Consider the following 6,277-nt stretch of genomic DNA (forward strand, 5'->3'; position numbering starts at 1 on the left):
CAACGCGTATGAATTCTGTCATACTACCCCTCTGAACTACGCCGCCGCGCCGCCCCGGTCGTCCGAGATGCAACCGAACCAAGATCCATCCATATAGGTCAGTCATTGCGCAGATTTATGGAATGATTTCCGTAACCCTTGCGCGGGGGAGCGCTGCAGTCGCGGGCGGGTGACTGATTCGCGGGGGGGAGACATTCTGGCGGGGGAGCGTATGTGAATCGCGCGCGGGCACCACTGTTGTGCGCGAGGGTGACTGATCCGGGGGAGGGGGCCATTGTTTCGATTCATCGAAGAATCGATACACTACAGTGTTGCCAAGCCTATACACCAAATTTTCATGTCTATGGTTTTGAAATGGACATTACAAGTTCGAGTTTGTTCTGAAGATGGAAGAAGAAGAAGTTACTGTTGTTTGTTTACATAGTTCACGAGGAATATGGGGTTAGGTTTTATGCTTCAAATTTATGCTGACTTTAATTTCGTGAATTACTGAATATCTTAATACGTAATTTGGTGAAATTAAACGCCTATTGATTTGGAGATGGCTGCTAATGAGGGAATAGGTAAGTACGTAGAACTAATTTTATTTTATCGCTGACAGTCTTCCGGAACTGTAATTTGGGCAGCCCAAAACATTGCCACAGCAGATAACGTAAACAATCTTACAAATCGCTATATTGAAACATTATAATTTTATGGAAGATGTCTGAAAGTTCTTCCAATACCTATATAAAAATATTGGTGCAATGATGTATGGTTGTGGAAAAACAGATTAAGTCGTTTCATGTCCAAAGTCCAAGAAATGGCCTCCTTGGTGTTTCGTAGGTTTAGGGAAAAAAATGAGTCGACAAAATTCATATCAGTTTACAACGCCATTCAACAGAAAATCATGTTCTAACTGTTTGATTACGTTGATTACAGATTGTTTACGTTATCTGCTGTGGCAATGTTTTGGGCTGCCCAAATTACAGTTCCGGAAGACTGTCAGCGATAAAATAAAATTAGTTCTACGTACTTACCTATTCCCTCATTAGCAGCCATCTCCAAATCAATAGGCGTTTAATTTCACCAAATTACGTATTAAGATATTCAGTAATTCACGAAATTAAAGTCAGCATAAATTTGAAGCATAAAACCTAACCCCATATTCCTCGTGAACTATGTAAACAAACAACAGTAACTTCTTCTTCTTCCATCTTCAGAACAAACTCGAACTTGTAATGTCCATTTCAAAACCATAGACATGAAAATTTGGTGTATAGGCTTGGCAACACTGTAGTGTATCGATTCTTCGATGAATCGAAACAATGGCCCCCTCCCCCGGATCAGTCACCCTCGCGCACAACAGTGGTGCCCGCGCACGATTCACATACGCCCCCCCGCCAGAATGTCTCCCCCCCGCGAATCAGTCACCCGCCCGCGACTGCAGCGCTCCCCCGCGCAAGGGTTACGGAAATCATTCCATACAGATTTCCCCGCTCGGGGTAAGCCCCTTTCCATTGGCTCGTGACGTCAGCATTACTGCCGCGAAAACCAGAAAAGTCGGAAACAATGCTTTTCTTATGGGAGAGAGCAAATTTTTCTTAATGAATCATTTAAATTTCTTACTTTTAAATCCTTTGAAACTTTCTGTGTGTCGAAAAGAACGTTTAGACATTAGCATTCAGGGTTTCGATTTTGCCGAATTTGTGTTCTTTCATTTTTACAGTTCACTCTGCATCAGCCATTTTTACACGCGAATCTATACCACTAGATGGCTTGTTACATCGCTGACTTCAAAAATCATTTAAAAATATAAAAACGCAAATTCAGCTGAATTGAAACCCTTGACGCTAATTTCTAAACGTTCCTTTCGACACTCAGAAAGCTTCAAAGAATTTAAAAGTAAGAAATTTAAATGATTCATTAAGAAAAATTTGTTCTCTCCCATAAGAAAAGCATTGTTTCCGACATTTCTGGTTTTCGCGGCAGTAATGCTGACGTCATGCGCAGAAGATTCTCATTTGGGTTTCGGGAATGACTGACCTATATGGATGGATCTTGAACCGAACGGGGAGGCGCTGGAGGCGCCGGCCGGCGGCGCTTAGGCCGGTTCGGTTTGTCGCATGTTTCATGTTTGTCGTCCGGCGGCCCGAATCGGTGAGCAGGTAGAAAATAGTGACCCGGGCCGCGGAGCATTAGCGCGAATGGTAAGCGCAGAGACAAGAGACCCTCCACTGGCCTCCTAGCGACAGGTGGAAGCTTTTACTTTCGGGGTTTCAACAATTCCTTATGGACAATTATGAGCGAGCAACAGTCATCACCCTATTTTCGGCTGTTGACTTACCTACATGGTCGATGATGAGCTTTGGATGACGTCATAAGCCAAACAACTTTCCCAAACGTCGGCCATTTTCGGCTTGTTTGCGAAACGAAACTGCCAACACGTTGTTGAACATCAACCATGTAGGTAAGTCAACAGTAGAATGCTGAAGTCCCGAAAGTAAAAGCTTCCACCATAGCCAAGTTACTAGTGGAGGGTCTCTTGTCTCTGGGTAAGCGTTCGGTTTCGTCCCGAGGAATTCCTTACGATAAATTCTTATTCTTCCTCCTCCGCTGACCCACTGAGCACTACCCATGTTGCCACGTTGCATTCATATGCTCGAACTATGCTCGGGTATGATACATGAAATTGCATCGATTTTTAACGAGGAATCCGAATCTGACCTTCGATTTTGTGTATCACGCCCTTTAAGTCAAATTTTTTAAATTCAAAAATCAGAAATGACGGACGTAGCCTAAAATGCCATTGCGGGTCCTGTTCGATGGATTTTTTTGAAATTCGGTGTCAGGGTATGATAAATGAAATCGCATCGATTTTTTACGAGAAATCCGAATCTGACCTTCGATTTTGGGTATCGCGCGTTTTAAATCAAAATTCGAAAATCCGAATAATGACTAAAGTGGCTTAAAATGCTATCTCGGCTCCTGTTCGATGGATTTTTCTGAAATTCGGTGTCAGAAGGTACTTTTCGACAGGAAACTCGAATTTTAAGTCAATTTTTTAAAATTCTCAAATCCAAGATGGCGGACGTGGGCTAAAATGCTATCTCGGTTTCTGTTTGTTCGAGTCTTGTGAAACGCGGCACTATGTGATATTTTTCAACGGGAAACTCGAATTGTTAGTCAATTTTCTAAAATTCTCAACTCCAAGATGTTGGATGTGGCCTAAAATTCTATCTCGGTTTCTGTTCGTTATAGAGATTTGTGAACCGCGGGAGCAGGGGTACTTTTCGATTTCGACAGGAAACTCGAATTTCTAGTCAAGTTTTAAAAATTCTCAAATCCAAGATGGCGGACGTAGTCTAAAATGCTATGTCGGCTCCTGTTCGATGGATTTTTCTGAAACTCGGTGTCTGAGGTTATTTTTCGACGGGAAACTCGAATTTTTAGTCAATTTTTGAAAATTTTCAATTCCAAGATGGCGGACGTGGCCTAATATGCTATCTCAGTTTCTGTTCGTACGAGTTCGGTGAAACTCGGTATCGCGGGGTATTTTTCGACGGAAAACTCAAATTTCTAGTCAAATTTCCAAAATTCGTAAACCCAAGATGGCGGCCGTGGCCTAAAATGCTATCTCGGCTCCTGTCGGTTTTTGTGAAACTTAGAAAAAGGGGAAATCATTCCAGTCAAATCTTCAAAATTTAAAAATGATGATGGCTAGAAACCAGAGTATTGTGTGGCGGGTTATGAAAAACTATTTTTCGCAGGAACAAAGTAACCCGCTTCTTCAAAAATAGCAACTTCACACTCATGAGTATAGTGAAGCAATTTTAAGCCAGGACATTTCTTAACTGTAGGTTTTCCATGTGAACTTTTGATGCGGCGCTGGCAAATTATATTCTATTTGTGCCGCAGGCCCGCCACAAGAGGGGAGGGGATACTAGGTCCTTGGTACCGGGGCCCGGGTCCTGGATGGGCCCGTGACGCAGGTGACAAAACCACTGCACTTTCTTATGAAAATTGTGCCGCATTAAACTGCCATTGTATTTTAGTTCTTTTTTACTGATCGGTTTGCTGAAATTTATTTTTCATATAAATTGCGTAGTTTCGCAACACGCACCTGCGGGAAGAAAAGGAAGACTTGGGGAACTGCTGGGAGATGAGGCCCGCGCGCTGCCCGCAGGCGCAGGGGGGAGGGGAGGACGAAACTGGCTCTCGTTCTCTCTCCCTCCCCTTCTGTTTTTAATGAAATTTACTTACTGAACACCTTTCATTTAATTATATTTGCTAAAATGTAAAACATATAATAGGTGTAATTTTCTTCTTTCTTTTGAAATATCTGGGCAAGCTGTGCTCTTGCCTTGCTTATCCGGACCGCACGCCACTGAAATATATCGCATCGATTAGCTCCATTTTTTCCTCTCGGCTCCTCCGCCGCGTAAAAATGGTTCTATTCCTAGAAACGTTTCTCCACCCCGCTCAATCGATCTATCGAAAGCAGTTTTATGTGGCGCGGCAACTGCGGCAAGATCCTTCTCCGCACCAGCCCGCAGCAGTCCGCACTGATTGTGAGCAGTCGCGATATCGAACGTTTGACGGAGGGAAGGATTTTTCACCTTTTTCATTTCTCTTCCAGATATTCGATATTTTCACGATCAGGGACGGGAAAATTTTTATCTGCGGATTGGAGCAGTGGAGCACAACATTTTCACGCCGCGCTGAAAATCCTTCTTTACCCCTAAAAAAAGTTTCCCTACGCGTAAAAAAGTTTCTTCTCCCCTAAAAATGTTTCTTCGCCCCTGAGAACGTGTCGTGTTCCTGTTCCTACCTATGCCTTAGCCTTTTCTTCTATCTCTATTCACCAGCCTAGCGCCTGGCTCATCTTTTCATCATTAATTTCTTCTTTTCCTTTTAGCACCTTTCCACCTTTCCACCCCCCCCCCCCCCCCCGCCGGGCGCCACCGTTGTCCGAGACTCCGCGCGACCTTCACATTTCTTTCCCTACCTTTGTCTACCAGGTAGACCGGATTTTGGGGCTCCACCAGAGTTAAGAAATTTTGTGAAAGATTATAAGAAGAAATTTCATGAGGAAATTTCAAGAAATTTCTTGTGAAATTTCACGAAATTTCTTGTGAAATTTCACGAAATTTCATTCGATGAAATTTCTTTTAGCAACTGGGCTCCACTACGCTGCCGCTGCCTTATTATCCGCGGGGAACGCGTGTGTTTCTTGTTAATTTATCGCTTATAACTCCAAAAGTTTTCGACTCAAACGAGAATAAAACAGACTCATTTTATAGAGCGCGATATTTCCTATCCATCAGTATCAAAAAATTCGTTAAAAAAATAAAATTCCTGTGACCGAAAAATGGGTTTTCAAAAAAGCCGCAGTAAAAATTCTTACAATCGGAATCGGTGACCTTTTTTTCTCATTTTCCCTTAATTTTAGAGGAAAATCTTTAAGAACGTTTACGAAAGACCATAAAATTTGGTATCAGATCATCGCTCAAAATTTTCGAAAAAGTAATACCTACCTATCTGAGTCCGAAAATAAGGATTTCAAAAACGGCTAGGCAAAACTTCTTGATCAGTGACCTTTTTCCTCATTTTTCTCTTAAACCGCCGACTTTTATGAAAAATGTCAAAGGACCTTTTAAAAAAGAGAACGTAAAATTTACTATTAGTTCATTACAAAAAAGTTACAAAACCAAAAATCCTTGTGACCAAAAATATGGGCTTTAAAGAAAAGCCGCGGCAAGAATTCTTATGATGAGAGACCTTTTTTCTCATTTTTCTTGTAAACCGTCGAATTTTGAAGGAAATGTCAAGCAACTTCTATGAAAGGCCACAAAATTTACTATCAATTCGTTACACAAAATTATCGAAAAAGTAATTAATTTCTGAGGCCGAAAATATGGGTTTTTAAAACGGCCGTGGCAAAAATTCTTACTATCACTGACCTTTTTTCTCATTTTTTTTAAAACCGTTGACTTTAGAGGAAAATGTCGAGGGACCTTTTAGAAAGGGCGTAAAAAGAAGTAATAGCTTAATACTAAAAAATTCTAAAATCTTTAAATCTTCTTGCTAAAACTTTACTAGAACACGATGGGCCTGCAATTTCGGGGGGCAGGGCGGGAGTTCCAGCGCGTCACAGCGAATCGAAGGCGCGTAGCAGCAGCAGCCGGAGCCGACGGATTTCTGGCTCAAGTGACGTGGTCGAACTCATGCGATATATCGCAGTTAATCGCACTAATCGATGCGATATATCGTATGCCAGTTCGACCACGTCACATCA

At 42.2% G+C, this 6,277-nt stretch overlaps 1 protein-coding gene across 1 annotated transcript in view; it reads left to right on the forward strand.

The window, feature by feature from the left end:
• Positions 1-6,277, forward strand: part of LOC109042807 (small ubiquitin-related modifier) — a 112,793-nt gene that overhangs the window by 61,672 nt on the left and 44,844 nt on the right. The window lies entirely within an intron of this gene.

The sequence above is a fragment of the Bemisia tabaci genome, chromosome 5 (genome assembly GCF_918797505.1).
Source record: "Bemisia tabaci chromosome 5, PGI_BMITA_v3".
NCBI classification, from domain to species: Eukaryota; Metazoa; Arthropoda; class Insecta; order Hemiptera; family Aleyrodidae; genus Bemisia; species Bemisia tabaci.